General features: G+C 39.0%; 1 protein-coding gene across 2 annotated transcripts in view; it reads left to right on the top strand.

Moving 5' to 3' along the window:
* The first annotated feature begins 12,273 nt into the window (after positions 1–12,273).
* The window catches only part of SPOPL (speckle type BTB/POZ protein like), a 97,590-nt gene continuing 91,796 nt past the window's right edge, over positions 12,274–18,067 (top strand). For both annotated transcript variants that reach the window (XM_036912745.2, XM_036912747.2), the window contains exon 1: positions 12,274–12,574. The gene's annotated coding sequence lies outside the window, so the exon portion shown is untranslated. The remainder of the gene's footprint in view (positions 12,575–18,067) is intronic.

Below are 18,067 nucleotides of genomic sequence, written 5' to 3'. Positions count from 1 at the left end.
TTCCATTGTGGTCTCACAACATACTTTGTATGGCTGGAACTTTTTGGAATTTTCTGAGATTTGTTTTATGGGCAAGAATATGATCTGTCTTGGTAGACGGTTTGTGTGCACTTGAAAGTGTATTCCACTTTTGCTGTGTACAGTATTATAAAGGTCAGTCAGGTCAAGTTGGTCATAGTTGCTGAAGTCTTCTCATTCAATGTTGATTTTCTGCATTCTTGTTCTACTATTGAGAAAAGTATTGAAATCTCTGAGTATAACTGTGAATTTGTCTACTTCTTTTGCAGTTCTATCAGTTTTTACCTTAAAACCTATGATTACCTTTAATCATAATCCTTATGATTTTTCAATTTTTATTTCAAAATCATTTAATGAGGATTATGAAGGATTATACCTATTAATATTCTTTGCTCTGAAAATTTCTTTTCCTAATATTAATATGGCCACCTCATCTTTCTTTTGACTAATGTTAGCATAGTATATCTTTTTCCATCCTTCTAATATGTTTCTGTATTTATGTATGAAGTGCATTTCTTACAGGTAACATAGTTGGATCTTGCTTTCAAATACAATCTGACAATTTTGCTGTTTTAATTGTAGTGTTTAGACCACTTATATTTAATTATATTATTAATATGGTTAGGTTTGAGTCTATCATTTTGCTATTTGTTTATATTTACATTTGTTAAACATATTCTTTGTTCTCCCCTTTCCTCTTTTTTTACCTTTTGGATTAATTATATTTTGATGAATTAATTTTTTCTGCTTTGTTGGATTATTCACTATAAATCTTAATGATTGCTTTATCCTGTCATAGTCTGTTCAAGTGATATCATACCACTTAAGCTCTACAATAATAATTTTACAATAATATAATTCCATTTCCCCCAGGCCTTTAGGCTAATGTTGTTGCGCATTTTACTTATATATATGTTATAAATCCCATAGTGCATTATTATTTTTGTTTAAATGATAATCCTTTATCTTTTAAAGGACCTAAATAAGAAGAAAAAATGTTATATTTTTACCTATGTAGTTACAAGTTCCAGAGCTCTTTTTTCTTTGTGTACATTCATTTTTCCATTTTATATTATTTCACTTCTGCTTGAGGAAATGTCTTATAAAATACATTACAGTATGTGTGGCTGGTAATAAATTCTTTCAGCTTTTGTATGTTTGAAATTTCTTTACTTCACTGTTGTTTTTGAAGATATTTTAGCAAGGCATATAATTATAGGATGACAGGTTTTCATTGAAGATATTGCTCCACTGTGTTCTCACTTGTATTATTTCCAATAAAAAATCCTCCTGTAATTTTTATCCTTGTTCTTTATGTAAAATGTCTTTTATCTCTGGATACTTTTAGGTTTTTCCCCCTTATCATCATTTTTGAACAACTTGTCAATGATGGATGGACTACTGTAATTTTTTTCATGTTTCTTGTGATTGGGCTTCATGGAGCTTCTTGTATTTGAGGGTTTACAGTTTTTAAGTTTGGAGAATTTTTGGACATATTTCTTCAAATATTTTTTTCTGCCCCTTCCCTTTTTCTCCTGTGGGGACTGTTCTAATTATCCATACATTAGGCCACTTGAAGTTGTCTCACAGCTCACTAATGCTCCTTAATTTGGGGGGATTCTTTTTTCTCTTTGTGTTTCATTTTGGATAGTTTCCATTACTCTGCCTTCAAATTCACTGATTTTATCTTCTGCCATATCTAATTTGCTGTTAATCCTATATAGTGTATTTCTCATCACAGGCATTGTAGTTTTTCTCTCTAAAAATATGATTGGGGTCTTTTCTTATCTCTAACTTTTAAAATATATATAATCAATACTAAACTGTTTTAGTGTCCTTCACTAATAATTATATCATGTGTCTATTTTGGATATGTCTGGGTTAGTTTTGACTGACTGACTATTCTCCTCATTAGGAGCTATATTTTCCTGTATCTTTGCCTGCCTGCCAATATTTTATTGCATGAATACTTTGTGGATTTTATTTTGTTGGATGCTGGATACTTTAGAATTCTCATAAATCTTTTTGAGCTTTGCTCAGGAATAATATTAAGTTACTTGGAAATAGCTTGATCTTTTCAGGTTTTGCTTTTATGGTTTGTTTGGCATGTTGGGAGGAGTTCACAGTCCAGGGCTAACTATTCTCAATAATGAGGCAAGACCTTCTTGAGTAATCTACCCAGTGCCTTATAAATTAATGAGTTTTTCCAGTCAGGCTGGTGGAAACAGACACTATCCCTAGCCCTAAGTGTGAGTTCTCTCTGTTCTTACCAGATGATTGCTTCCTGGGCCTTACATAGTTTCCTCAGAGGCATGTGCTGATCAGGACTCTGCTGAATATTTGACAGGGTTTCCTCTACAGATTTCCAGTGTTCTTTCTGTGCTGCTCTCTTTTCTTTGTCACTTATCCTATCAACTCACTGCCTTGATCTCTCTGGATTCTCACCTCTGTCTCTTCAATTCATGGTCCTAACTGGGCTTCACCTTTCCATATTTCACAGCCTGAACGCTCTCTCAAGTTAGTACACTAGGACAATAGTAGGTATTATCTCATGTCTTGTCTTTCAAGAATCACTGTCCTTCACTGCCTGATAGCCAGTGACTTGAAACCCATTATTTCATGCACATTGTCTGTTTTGTTTTTGTTTTCTATTTTTTTTGTTGTTGTTACAGGTAGGAGGGTCAATCTAGTCCCTGTAACTATCTGGCCATATAACTTTCTTTAATTAGAAGTAGCAGCAAGGACTCTGAAATGGCCCAACATCAATGCTTTTTCTTCCTTCCTTATGATGTGAATAGGAATTCCGGCTCAGATAATTTCTGTATATTTACATAGTGTTTTGTTTCTCAGACCCTAAAAAGCAGATGAGGCAAACACTGATACTGCAAATGGATTCCTTCTCCAAAAACAAGAGAATTCCACTGGGGAATATTCATTTGTAGTGCAGGATGCTAGCCCAAACTTTGTCTTGGCAGAGTTTAGAGATCCAAATTTCTACACAGGTGTCTAATAGATGGGAAGTTGCAGGCCAGATTGCATATGTGATGAACTGGAGAAAAGGCAGTGAATGTAGAGGAAGGCCTGGTCCAAAATCATTCAAATCCAGTATTATGGCAGCAAATAAGAGGGCCCTAACTTTCTGGCCCAATTTATTTGCACTGTCTGCAACCTAAACTTCTACCACCTTCCTCAATCATAAGATTGTTTTTATTGAAATACTCTAGAAAAAAAAAATCTCTAAAAAACAAATTTTTTAAATCTTTAAATTTTACAATTATAATAATTACAGTGTTGTTATTAATGCTGGTAATATTATGGGCTGTGGTCCCCCTCTAAAAAGGGCCCATAGTTCCCCAAAGGAAGATTAACCAGGAAAATGAAAAATCATATATGAGGAAATGAATCTAGTTCTCCTAAAATAATAAATATCTTTTCTACCAGTCATGGGGACATTGTGTGTCCACAAAGCTTAGCAATTTATTCACCTCAAGAATAGTATGTTTCTTCTGTCTTCCCAGAAAAAGTAGCCCTTATTATTACAACTGGCTCCTCCTGTTTCATAATCTGCTTTGGTCAATATTTTCTTAAGCTAGGAAGAAAGCTAACTGACACTATTGGAGATGGGAACCTGGTTTTAGAAACCTGTTGACAATATAAATTAGAAAATACATGTTTGGAGAGCTGGGATCAGTATTTTAAAAAGAATATGTTTTATATTTTAATTAGCTATGGTTTGGTTTCCAGTATCCTAGAAATTCAATGGTAGCTAAGAGCATATTATTAGGAATTGCTATAATATGAAGGATTTTACTGATTATGACCTAGCCATGATGCTCATAAAATTGAACTACTGCTACTCAAGGTAGTCTGTACAAGTACAGACCCAGAATATATTAGTCATATTATGACTGAAATATATGTCCCTGCTAAAATTCAATCTGAGTTTCCTTGTCTTAAATGACATCAAAAGATATTAACATGATAGTCAGATATAAAGTATTAGTGTAGTTTTTAAATATCTAATATAAATAACAAGATGTATTAATTGTATGAAGAAAGTTTATCTTGGTTAGGTAGTGCAATCACAATACTCAGTAGTATGATTAATCTCTCCAGCATAAATACTTAATATACAGTATAACTACTTAAACATAAAATACAACATAAATACCTAAACACATCACTGCTGTGGCAATAACTAAGGTTCATGGATTTCTAAGACAGGTTATGTTTCACGATTGAACTGTATTTTTAAAAGTCCTTTTCCATAATCTTCTTTGGAATACTAAACTTCTTATTTTTTTTTTAACAACTTAAACTACAAAGGAATGGCCTTTTCCCAGTAGGTTTGGTTAGATCAGTAATTGTCAAATTGGGGTGCTTTCACTCCTTGCTTTTTCCCAAGGGATATTTGGCAATGTTTAGAGATGTTTTGGTTGCCCAAACTGAGGAAGAGAGTGTTACTGGCAAGTAACAGATAGATGCAGGGATTCCACTAAATATTTTACAATATACATAGACAGCTCACTACAACAAAGACCTATCCAGTCCCAAATGTCAATAGAATGGAGGTTGAGAAATCCTATGTCAGGTGAAGGTCATGTGATGCTATTAAAGTTCAGTATAAATTCCAATTAAGAAATATCTTTGTTAACTTTTAAATTGCATTTGTTTCAAGAAAGAGTAGTCTTTATTTACTGTGTTTAAGTAATAATATTTGCTTAGCATTTTATCATTTACAAAATCCTTTCATATATTTTAATCTCATTTGCTCCTCATAGCTCTGATGAAGAAGTTATCTTTTCCCCTGTTTTACTGTCAAAGGCACTGTTATGTAGAAAGAGAGTAAGGGATTCAAGCAAATTCACACAGATTCAAATTCTCGATGGAAAATCCAGAGCTCTTTTTGCTATCTACAGCTATGACACTCTTTCTAAGAACAATATAAAAAAAGAATGAAAAAATTTAAAAAGCCTATCATTGTGCATCTATGGGGATAGACTTCCGAAGGCATATTAAGTATGGAGAGTGGAGAGGACAGTGAATGGATAGGGTATTATGGGAGATGGGAAGCAAGAATGGGAGGTAAGGAGCAGAAAGAACAATGACATTTTCAAGCCATATGGAGAAGCACAGACAGATTCATAAATTTCAAATGACTATTTCTCTGTGAAAATCATCCCTTTCCCTGTAAGCAGAAAAAGATCCTTACGAAAACATAAAATGGATAAATGTGCTGAGTTGAACCAGAAAAATAGAAATTACACTCTTCAAATAGAGAATTTAATACAAAGAATACGTTGTACTGGTGATAGGAAAACTAAGAATCCAGGGAATAGCAAGCACAGTTTAAGCACATTACACTTTAAACAGGCAGAAGGGAAGAGGCAGTACTGCCAGGATCCCAGGGCTGATTCTGTGGTAGGCTTGTCCAGCAGGAGATGGAGCCTGGGAGGGGACAGTCTCTGCAGGGGACAATGCCTAAGGCAAAGAGTAAGAGAGAAATACACTGGCTTCTCCCTTCTGACCTACTGGGCTCCTGACAATGCTTCCTATTGACCTAACTCAGCAGGAAACCAGCTGACACAGGAGCCTAGAAAACACCCTGCAGGAGCTGGCTGAGATGAGCAGAGGAAAATGGCAAGAGATAGATCTGAAGGCAAACAGGCTCAGAACCATCACACATCCTGTGCATATTATGCCAATGGAAGGACACCACAAATTAGTTCAAGGCATCAAGTGACTATTCCAAGACCTAAATCTTGTTTTCTTCAAGTCAAAGAAAACATATCTTAAGTCTATCCTGGACTAAAAAATTAAAGAAAGAAATAAAATAAAAATCAAACTCAGAAAAGGAATTTGAGAAATGAAGCACAAAAACATTTTGTATAAATATCCAGATCTTTTATAGTTAAATGATTACAAGTAAGAGAAATCAAATTTAGGAAAAAGGAAAGAAAACAGCTTTAACAGATGTTTAGAAAGGAAAATGCGATTTTGTCACACCTGCTTTGCACACAGTAGGTTCCACATTCAAAATGGAAGTAAATTCATGCCAAGCTATTGATAACATGAAAATAAAAACATTCATCACCTTTTCTCTTAAATTTGTAGACTATAGCAGAACACAATTTTTAAAAGTCTAGCTTAGTTTTATTTCTGGGAAAAAACAAATGAGAAAGGAGACTGAAGAGGCAATAATGTTTTGCAGGCTCTCCCTCCTAACTGGTTCACTGTGTGCACTGAATATGCATAATTCAATTTTAAGAATTATACTGAAATTGTAGAATCACTGTGTAAAAACCAGAAATCCTGAAAAGTCAAAGCCAAACTTCTACTGGTTATTTCAGCTTAGCAATGGTTAATATTTAGAAAAGATGTAATCTAAGGTGATTTCTGGGGGAAATTTTGCTTCTAGTATATGTTCTCAATCTATAGTAAGTGACCAGGAAAACCTCCAGAGAAATACTGCAGTAATGGTATATGTGGCTGAGGCATAAGAGACCTCCTTTGGGGAAGGAAACACCCAAAGTACAGAGAAATGTGAACAAGTGCTTCAGTGGGAAAATGTAAAGTGTAATTTCTCGTAGTTATTCTGTTTCAGAAACAAGTGGCTTCACTAATCAGTCCAGCAGACAGGGAAAGCCTGAAGCATTCAAAATGCAGTACTAGACTTATCTCTTGGAGGGGATGAACGGGGCAGAGAGCTGGTGCAGTTACAGACTTAGGAGAGTCCAGTCAGCAGAGAACATCATCTTTTCTATAGGGTCAAGCAAACAAAAGTCATAGTCCAAAGCTGCAGGCTTCTGTGGGGAGGGTGCTTTAAGACGATAACTAAGGGCCCTCAATGGTAGAAGGAATGCCATGAAAGGGGCTGATGATGCTACGAAATCCAGGCAGGCCAGCTGGCACTTGGAATAAAGGGGTGTCTATGTGAGCAGCACATGTGAAAGGTGAGTGATGGAGGCAGAGGATAAAACAGAGAAACCTGTGTATTAAAAACTGGGGAAGAGAAAAATCTAGGTGATGATGGGGAGCTGGGAGGGGTTTGAAACTGAGTCAAATGTGTAAGTGCTTGCCTCCCTCCATTCCAGAGCCATTTTTAAAATCCTTTTAAGGCTCAGGTTCTTACTATAGGTATGGCTCCTAGGGCTCATAAGCTTTTCCAGGTTTTATCAAATTGTCTGAGAGCTGGAAAAAATGTCTTGGCTCTGAAATACAAAGAAAACTGCAAAATGAGATAATACTTTAAAAGAGGAAAATTATAGGAATATCTTTAATTTTGCATAATAAAACATTGTATTTTTCAGGTGGGCTATGGCTACATTTTCCAGTGTTTGGCAGAATGTGGGATGAGGCCTCTAAATGAGTATCCAGGATTTACATAGCCCTTTAGTTGGCCCTTCTTCAGCCTGGCATAGTTCAGGCAGAGAAGGTCAAGAGTGTGCTAAGGCTTTGGCAAGGATGAACAGACAAGGAGAGGAAGGAAAAAAGACAAATCAACAAGGCCAGAAATGTTATGGGGAGGGCTAGGGATAGGTGTCTGGGACAGTTGCAGAGATTGGGCTTGACCCACTACTGGGAGGTACAGGCAAGTGTCCCTGATTTCTAATTTTGGAAATAGCCATACCAGGGTTTCCAATACAGCAGGCAGGCTCTCAGCAAAGGGCTCTGAATAGCAGAGAACCATCTGGAGTTAGGTGGCCACTCAGTGTTGTGTTGGGTATGAATGTAGAATTGGTAACAGCCAGACAACAGAGCTAAGTTTCTAAAGCAGGGAGGCAGCAGACAGGGAAGGCTGAGCTACAAAATTTCACCCTTCTGAGACATCAGAGGTGGAAAACCAGCAAAGAACACTGAGGCACCAAGGTTCCAAGACTCCTGGGTCACCTACTGTCTGATTGGCTGTGGGGCAATCCCAGAAACATGGCAGTAACTCACCCAAGGGGCCCGCTAAGACTTCTAGACTGCTGGTCTGGGAGCAGGGTCCATCTCTACATGCACCCCCCTTGGGATGAGGGGTGCCTTAGTCTGAGAGAGACAGAAGACTACCCAAGTTTATGCAGAGGAATGGCTCCTTAGTGTGTCCAGAGAAGATGGCCATGGAGTTGCTGTTTCTTGTCTGGGTCAGAGGCAGGTAGAGTGAAGTGACCCTAATTTTCAGAAGGCACCTAGAGAGACAGGGAACACAACCCATTGGGTGTTGCAGAGGCAAATGTTTAAACTCTAGCCAAAAACTGCCCTGATAGGCTGAAGGATATTTCTCTCTGGGAGGCGACAAAGATCCTGACCCAGATACACTGTGATGACATAGGAGACATAAAGGAGAGCCATTTGGAGCTGCTGCAGAGACTGGTGACCACTGGCTGGAGAGCACAGTGGAAAGATCTAGGCTTCCCCTGGGATATATCCAGGGTCCAGAATCAATTGCAACTTCTTGGTTACCTGAGAGCAAAACAGGCAGACCCAGGGCACCAGTAGAGAAAGAGCTTAGTTGGCTAAGCTGAAGCTGAAGAAGAGAGGTCATCAGGGACTACCAGATCATGGAAGCAGTCACCATGTGTATCCAGCAACTGTAAGTGATGAGGGATGAGAGTTTTCTGGGCATGCCTTGGGGGATGCAGCAGAGGCTTTGGATAATCTTGTAGTAGACTTCATTTGTGTTGTTTTTCTCCCCTTACATTCTGAATAGAGGATTTGCAGGTAGGGTAATGAAGATTTTTCCAAGATGCTGTATTGCCTAGGGAGAAGTAATGATGTTTCTAATTCATTGGGGAATTTTTGATCCAGAATCTAGGGATTACTGTTTTAAGAGCCTCAAATGTTTCAAGCCTGATTAAAATTCATATTTATTTGAATGGCTATACAATGTAACAGTATTCCAGCTAGTGAACTGCAACTCAACCCTTAATCTTCATATGGAGATAGAAGAAAAACAACAAAAAGCATCCCTCCTATGATAGACCCAACAGCATAGCCAAAGGACCAAAGCATTAAATATCTGAATGTATATTTAATTTAAAACAAGGGAGCATCCTGTAACATATGACATAATGTGGCTGAGGACATGAAAATAAGGCAGCCAATAAAGGACCAAAACAAAGGACATAAAAATGATCCTATTCTCAGAATCCTGGGTGGGCCTTGTTCTCAGTTTTCTGGGAAAGATTTCTAAGTGATAAGTATATCACACTTACTAGCCCTTATTTCTATAGTAGCACTACACAAGGGTTGTAAGTGAGTTCTGTAGTGTAAGCTATGGTTCTGAAGTTTTAGGTCCTTAAAAAGTATCACATAATGCTGAACTACTACAAAACTAGAAATTCACAAGCAATGTGAAAAGCCAGATACAGAAAGAAATGGAGACCTGGGAAGAGAAAATGAAATAATGTGTAAGAAAACTTCCAAGTTACTAAACAAGGGTTTTAGATTTTTATTCTAGATCCAAGGCCAAATATTTATTACAGTGAAAAATAATTAGCAAATGAGTTGTTCCTTTCTCTCCACATAAATTCCAAAAGCTAAATGTTATTTTAAATGTCTGACCGCAAGTGTTAATTTATGGAAGTAATGCCTGAGTTTGGTTCCCTTGAAGAAATTTAAGGTAGGAGGGGATAATGGTTAGAAAAATATGTGGAAGCCAGCTCACTAAGAAAGAAGAGCTTGGTGGACCAAATTACAAGGGAGAAGTATAAACAAAATGTCCAGAGAAGCTCAAGGAACACATCACTTAGGATTCGTTACGTATATAATGTTTGCTAACAAGCATATAACTACTTTTTGAGCTTTAAACAGAATAATGAATTTGTGAACTATTTGTCTCTGTATGATTTAATTTTTGACAACTACAGTTGGAAAATGATAATACAAAACATATGGTGGTATAAAAGGCAGTGGTGAATCCATTGTGTGTACCCAGCCATGAAATGACAGCAGCTGTGATGTTTAATTTAGAAAAAAGAAGATGCTATTGTCATTAAAATACCAGAGTGGGATGCTTGGTTGGCTCTTCAGGCAGAGCCTCATAGGGTCAGGGCAAGAAGGTCTATAGTCGGTTCTCATCTGTGCTCACTAAGCTCAGAGAATGGTTCTTCGGATCCTCACTAACTGCCAACCTATTAGTTACAGAAAGTACAACTTCTAAGTCATTCACATCCACTGAGGAGTCTGACTGGCTTCCTCCAGAAAATTGACAATGAGCAGCAAAATGAGTACCATAACATTTCTTGGTGTCTAAGGAGTTGGATGATCCTCATGGCTAATGCCTGAAGGGATGCAAGCCTGATACATGACTGGTGGATGCACAGTATCTTCCATACCAGTGATAAAGCTGTTACTTATTTTTCTATTTTCAAAAGTTACACATGGCAGTAATAGTCTAGCTTTCCAGTAGGTATCCAGTAAGTAGGAAATCAAATCAAGAAAGTAATTCTTTAGGGGACTGGTAATATAGCAACAAGCTTTAATCCAAGCTTTCTGACCACAGAACTATCTTTTACTTTGCCAAACCATTAGTATTATTTACAAGCCATAATTATTCTTACTACTATTACTTTATCAGTGATTAAGTCATCAAATATTTCAAGGAAAACAATGGTGTATCTTAACAGTGCAAAGAGATAAAGCCTAGGGAAAAGACTGAGAATACCCTGAGATCTTTGACGTCACTGTGGTGGAAGTTTATTAACTCCTCCCCAAGTAGAATCCAAGTGTCAACGGTCATCAAGTACCACTCATTTCTTAACTCTACTTGGGAGGATTTGATTCCTAGAGCATATTACATTTGTTAATGTCTAATGATGATGGATTAGTGAGAGAGTATGTGATATAATACTAATGGGTTGAAATGGCTGAAAGGCCTGGGCAAAAACTATGTAATTTTCACTGCTTCTGTTACATATCATAAAGTTAACACAGGACCCACGAGTAAAGTGAAGTTTTAACTATTGTTCATGTTTGGAGAATGTGAAAATTTACACTGATGTTTCCTGTCAGCACCAGTCCCCAGCACACCAATGCTCACTTTCACGTGTTTTTTCACTCTTGATCTACGGCAGCTTTGGACTCTGGTTATGCTGATCTTACTATTTTTTTTGAAAATCTTTCGTGCTAGTTGTATCCCACTTATCGTGTGTTTAATACATAAGATTGTAACCCAATGCAGTACTGATCAGAAGCAAGGGGGATCTGCTTTCCCAGCATTAAAACCCTACTAACTCTTGGATGATTTAGTTACTATTTTTGATCTTCAGTTGCTTTATCTGTAAGGTGGGAATAACGTCTACCACAAAGCTGTTAAGAAGTTGAGAGGATTAACAAAAGATAAAACAAGTCTGTGCTTACAGCGTTCAACACATACGGAAATGGTTTTCTTCCACTCTTTTCTCCTTTTCTTAGGAAACAAGGGAAGCAGTCAGTTCACTGATGTGCAAAGGAGATGGGGTACTTAAGTTATATTTGTGCCCGCTCTGGCAAAGCCTAATTTTTAGCCCCTCAAACCTCTTTAATGAGAATATTCCTGGCAGCTAGATCAAGTAGCTTTCTCCCATGGACGTGCTGAATGAAGTTCTGTTGTCACCTCTTTCTCTTAAACTCCATGAGGCACTCTTCTCAACTCTACAGACGTTTGCTTGGCTAGGGCTCTATTTACCAATGTCTCGCCTCGGGGCGCGCCGGCCCTCCTGCGCTTGCCCAGCATCCTCAGCCGCCCCCCGGCGGACCCCAGCCCGCCTAGGCCTGGGGCTTCCAGTGAGCCTCGTCTCCTCTACCGAAAACCGTTCCACCGTAGCACTTCATTTGTCTACCTGGAGTTGTCTCCACTTCTTGTTAGAGACTATACAGCTGTTATCGTTTCATTACTTCATAAAGTTATGGGCTTGCAGCAGGGGCTCAGTAAAAGTTGTCCCTTGGCTTTCTAGCCTGGGACAGCCCCAAGGAAATCGTGCGCACTAACGGTCGCACCCTACGTGGGTCAAGTAGACCAGTTAGGAGGCGTTATCGGTGACTTCTTTAGTCAAGGAAAGTTTTCTGCTGGGCCGAAGAGGTTGGGAGTGTAGGGCTGGTCCTCTCGGCGAGGTCGGCCCCCGCCCTCCACAGCGGTCCTGACTGCGGCCGGGAGCCCAGCACCTCGCAACAGAAAAGGCGGAAGCGGCTTCTCTCAAAACCCGGCCGGCCCGGAAGTGCCCGGAGTGGGAGGGAGGGAGGGAGGAAGAGCCTCGCGAGCCCACGCCGCTGCCGCGCGCACGCGCTCTGGCAGGCGTTGGGCCGGAGTCGCAACTCGGAAGCCTGCGCCTGGACGGGCCCGGGGAGGGCGGTAGAGGGTGCGCTGCGTGGGGGCGGGAACGGCGGAGGCGGCCGCCCCTGGCGGCGCGTTTGTTTATCCCAGGGAAGAAGTTTAGGAGCGGGAGATAAGGAAGGCGGACGGGGAAGGAGGGATGCGGTTCGGCGGAGGCGGCCGCCACAGGGACTCGCCGCCATCACCACCGCCGCCACGGCCGCCGCCTCAGCCTGAGAGGAGCCACTGCGGGGACTGCCGGCCGCCGCTCCGCACGTCCGGGTAGGTGCCCCTCCCCCTCCGGGGCCCCCGCCGCAGCCCCAGAGGCTCGCTCGCTCTCCTCCCGGCCGCGGCTGCGCCGGTTGAGGCGGCCTCCTCCTCACCCACTGCCCCCCTGTTCCTCTGGATTCGGGACCGCCGCTCCGGCAGCATTGCCGTCCCCTTCTCGGGGGCTGCCTCCCGCCTCCGCCCCTCAGCCCCCTCCTCCGCCCCCCGGACCGCCCTCTTCTCTTGAGTCTCTGCTTCCCCTGGGGACTCCGGTCCGCCTCCCCCGGCACCCCCGCACGCCACATTGATTTCCCAGCCCCCGCCTACCAGGATCTCCATGACTTTCCTCCACAAGCTTCGCCCCTTTTCTTTTCCCAGTTTCTCTCCTTCTTAATACCTGTGTGCCTCAACTCCCGCCCCTTTATACCTGTCACTTCTCTTTCCCACCCGAAGTACCGCCCAAAGCAAGAAACTGCACCCGCTCCCCACCTGCGTCCACATCCGTATCTTTCATCCCAAACATATACACTCGAAATTGTCGTCCGGATTAGCCCATTGTAGGGTGAATTCTCGGCTCCCCAGGCAGGCCACCGAGTTCCTCCACAACGGTGGTCATACCCTTAACCTCCCTACCTCCACGTACACATTGCCCTCTTAAATTCTCTCACATTCACCAGAGTACATCAAGCTAACTGCAGTACAGAGCCCAAGCCTTGATTTCCTTCTGTATTCCCTTTCGCTGTCCTTTCTCCTGATTCCTCCTCTTGAGTCTATGTACTTGTGTACTGAATCACATAAAGGGAAAAGGATGGTAGGATTCTCTCCCTCAAGGAGTGCATTCTTATATCAGTAGAAATCAAGATTTACCCTTTGCTTTTCCCAAATTTGGCTTCTCTGAATTGTCATTCAGCCATACTTTTGAGGCTTCTGATGCTTTGTCTATATCTGAATAATTCTGGGCCTCAATTGTTCCAACACTTGTCTTCTCAGTGTTTCCTTAAAGCTGAATCTGCTTTCTTAGACTGGAGTCTTAAGTAATAAAAGGTTTATACCTTGGAAAATTATCTCTCTCCTGCCTTGATGGGAAAGGTGGAATATTTTAAATTATTATCCTGTCATTCTTGGGAGAAATGGTGCCTAGTCGTTAAGAGCTCAAATGCTGTTGCTGAACTGTCAGGCTCTGAAACCGTGCCTTGCCATCTTCCAGCTTTGGCCTTGGGCAAGTTATTTAATCTCTCTGTACCTCAGTTCTTACAGCTATAAAATGGGCTTAGTAATGTACCTGATAATGGTGATGGTGATTGCATGACTTAATGTAGGTTAAATACAACAGTGCCTGGCACATGGTAAGGATTCAGTATTCTTTATCATCACTTCTTAGCTTGACATGGTTTGCCTATTGGTAGATTAATTGTGAGAGAGGAAGTAAGAATGGAAAGCTGCCTTCTTGATCTTTTTAAATTTGACCTTTTTGATGTTGAAATGATTCATATTTTGTTACTGTATAAATTAATTTATTGTTTCTACAGAGAACAGTAATACAGACTGCGTTTTTGTAATTTCTTTAATGTGGCATTGATAGACTGTAAGCAGGTAAGCAGATGAAGCATTTTAAAAGAGAAATATCAGTAATATTAAAGATAGTGATAATCCCTAACCTTAAAAAACACAGTCAGGTCCTGTGATACCTACAAGTCAAATGACTTATATATGTTAACTTGTTTAAAACCTCATAACAGTCTTTTGAAGAAGGCCTTTTTATATCTCCATTTCATAAATGAGGAACCTGAGAAATAGATTACTTCCAGAATCAGCCAGCTAAGTAAGCAATGAAGACATGCAATCTGGTTGTAGAATCTGTTACCTTTTCTTGCCTCACAGACCTTACTAGTTTCTTTAGGTTTTCTCTTTTCTGAAGATGTTTAAATCTCCACTGTGATGGTTCTGGTCTTTTTAGGTTGTTTAAGGAAGTAAAAAACATGTGTAAACTTTGTAAAGTTCTTTGCACACAGACTTGTCCCAAGACTTATACATGACTAGAGATTGAAGGCATTTGCATTTGGTGTTCCTGCTTATCATTTTGTTTCCTGACTTAAATTTATTTACTTAGGAAAAGTTTATTGAAAACTGATCTGTGCCAGCACTGTACTAGGCTCTTGTGACACATGTTAATCGAAAGAGTGTACCTGTATTTATGGAAGCAAGTCTGTTGGGAAATAAAGAAACTAAACAATAACAAAAAAAATAATTACAGCCACAAAGGAAAATTATTGTAAACAATGAAAGCCCACTAATGTATCAGGGACTGCTCTGAAGAAATTACTTTTAGGATGAAATCTGAAGGATGAACTGGAGTTACCCAAATGATGTTGTCCATTTCAGCTTTCTAGAACTGAAAAGTTTTGTGGCTGCTGGACCTTAGCACATAAGGCTGGGTGATGAAATGAGAGTGAAGCAGATCATAATGACCAATCATTGCTAAGCATTTTGTGCTTAATCCTAAGAGCAGTGGGAAGCCACTGGGGAATGTTACTTAAACTTTTGCTTTAAAAACATCACTTGGCTGCTTAAACAGATTGGAGAGAGGCAAGTGTAAATGCAGGGAGATCAGTTAGACCAGGGCTTCTGAAATTTACATGTGGTGAAGGACCCATTTTGTTTTTAGTCTCTAATCCATACTAGGAACTTCAGTAACACACAATAAAATTAATGTTGTGGCTGTGTCAAATTGCAATAAAAATTACTAAATGCTTCCTCTCCATTTCTGTATTTACCTTGTTTCAGACCAATAACAATAGTTTGTGGACCAGTGTTGGCCCATAGACCATACTTTGAGTAGAATTGAGTTCAGCTATTACTAATGTAGGCAAGAGATGATGGAAGTTTGGTCCAAGATAGCCATGATAGAAAGTGGCTGATTTGACACATCTTTGGGAAGTAAAATTGGTAAGATTTAGTGACAGATAGATGTGGGGTCTAGGGAGAGAAGAAGCCTAATTTGCAGGGTTAATGGTTCTTGTGCCTAATATAATACTGGGAGAGGAGCAGTTTTTTGTTTATTAGTTTCTGGGAAGCTGGGTTAGGGGAAGAACTATGATAATTCAGTTGGGAATAATCAGTATATAACTTAAAATTGATGTCTTAGTGTGGGAGACGGGGGATGAGACTGCCCAAGGGGAGAGAATATAAAGAGACTTAGTCTTCTATGAGTCTTCAACATTTAAACATTGGGAAAAAGCAAAGAAGAATGAGAAGGTGGTATCAGAGATTGGGGGAAATTTTCCTTGGTATTCTTGAAACCAGGGAATAAAACCAAAACTGTGTTGATTGAAGCTGAGAAATCATAAAGTTGGGAATTAAAAAGTGCATTTTGGATTTAGCAACATGAAGAAAATGTTACTTTTCCTAGTAGTCAGTCCATCCACAAACTATTTGATAATGAATTTTATTTTAATCTGCCAAAGTAACAAGCCTAAATTTAGGATAAAATTATTTCTAGCATGAGCCATATCTTCCTTCCTGAGCTCAGACCCATGTTTCTATTTATCACCATCTGGATGCTGTGTAAGCCAGCTCAAACTCTTTTTTATAAACTCATTCATTAAAAACATATTCAAACAGAATAGTTTTTTAAGTACTATTTATCAAGCATTGAATACTAGACTTTTAGGAATGCAATTAGACCTCAGAAAGTAGGAGCAGTGGACAATTAAACACTGTTATTGTAGTGTGACTAGTGCTGTTATAGCATTTTATTCCAGCCTTGGAAGCACAGAGAAGGGGCATCAGGGAACACTTCCTAAGGAAAGGGATACTTGAGCAATGTGTTTCTGGAAGACAAGTAGAGAAGTGGAGAGGACAATGAGTGGTAGAGTATTTTACAGAAATGCTATTTGAGATATTTTGAAAGCATGTAAAGGTAAGGAATTGTGGCAACTACTTAGTGATGGCAGGCCAGAGAGGTTGGCCGTGCTATTCAGAACTTTTCCTCTTGAACTTGTACCTCTTTCTGTTTGCTGCTTTGATTTAATTTCATCACCCCCATGTAGTCACCAAAAGTGGAGATATCTGCTGAATATTTCCAAAAATTAAAGATAATCTTTGTTGTATTTATTGTCTAAGTTGATGTTTTATTTTTGCAGTTAGCTTTATATTTTATGTATTACAGTTATACTTATAGAATCATTAAGTAACTATTAACATGACTTAAATATTTTGGTTATACTTTAGTGATTTATTCTTATGGGAGAAATTTTATGCATAGAACTTTTTTTCAAATTTAGAGAGTTGAAAATGAAGGCCTTGGTAATGATTGGTGAGTTTGCTTCTGAACCTTAGGTATATGGTCAGTGATGGTGCTTTTGGACTCAGCAGAGTAAAAACAGTCCCCTGATACCTTAAATGCTATTTTAGATAGTTGCTAAACCCTCCTGAATTTACATCTTTAGTGGAACACATTTCATCTGCAGGAATTACTTTCTGGAGAATGTAAGGTTGGCAGAACCTTAACTGGCAACAACAAAGCCTTATAGAAAATAGTATGTTAGAAGGGAAAATGGTGTTAAAGTAGACTTTAAAAGCACAGTAAGTAAAGGTTCTAGAAGACATCCGTTGTAGAAATAAAAGGGGGCAGGCTCTATCAAAACTTGCTTCTGAAACACTTTTTGAGTTATTGTAGAAACATTGTATTATTCTGAACTGCTAAGGCAGCCTTCCTTAAATTTTGTATTAAGGAAATTATTGACCTACAGAATTTATTTTTATTAGTTCTTACTGGCTTCAGTATGTTTTCCTTCTTGCCTTCTCTCTGGTTTTTAGTTTCTAAAATCATACTAAACTCTTGCGTAACAACTGTTTGCTTTTTGTATATTGTTATAGTTCTTACAGGCACACTTTGCCAGGCCTTTTATTTATATACATAAGTAGAGCTCCTCTGTGATAACATTCTTCAGACTTGCTTACATGTTCTAAAGGAGGACAGAATCATTATTAGAATTTTATTCTGAATTGTATAACTATGTGAAATAGAACTTTACTTAAGTAAAAGATAGCAAATTAAAGAAATTTTATCTAAAGATATAAAATTGCATTACCTCAAACTGGTTTGGAGGTTGTTTATACACTTAAAGTGAAAGTATGATGGAAATAATTCATATAAGCAGTATGAAAGTGCTTTGAACCCCCTCCGCCAATACAGACTCCTTTGGGGCTGTCATATCTGCTTATATTCTTTATAGGAATAAAAATAATTAGTAATAACAAAAAGAGAGGTTTACTCTGCTGTTAGGTAGTATAAGATCTCAAAGGTTATAGTGTAACTGAAAGTAGTATGATGCTTTTTAAGTATTATTTGAAATTTGTTAACAAATAATATGCAATTGTTTCCAGTGTGGGAATGTTTTCTGAAGCAAATCGACAGTCTTTTCTTGTTTAAAACGCATTTGTACTCTCCTCCAAGGAATTAGGTTATTTTTTTTAGGTAGAGTGCAGTTGTCTCAAGGTGTTTTT

This window comes from Manis pentadactyla, chromosome 8, assembly GCF_030020395.1.
Source record: "Manis pentadactyla isolate mManPen7 chromosome 8, mManPen7.hap1, whole genome shotgun sequence".
Taxonomy (NCBI): Eukaryota; Metazoa; Chordata; class Mammalia; order Pholidota; family Manidae; genus Manis; species Manis pentadactyla.
This window is presented reverse-complemented; position numbering and strand designations above follow the sequence as displayed.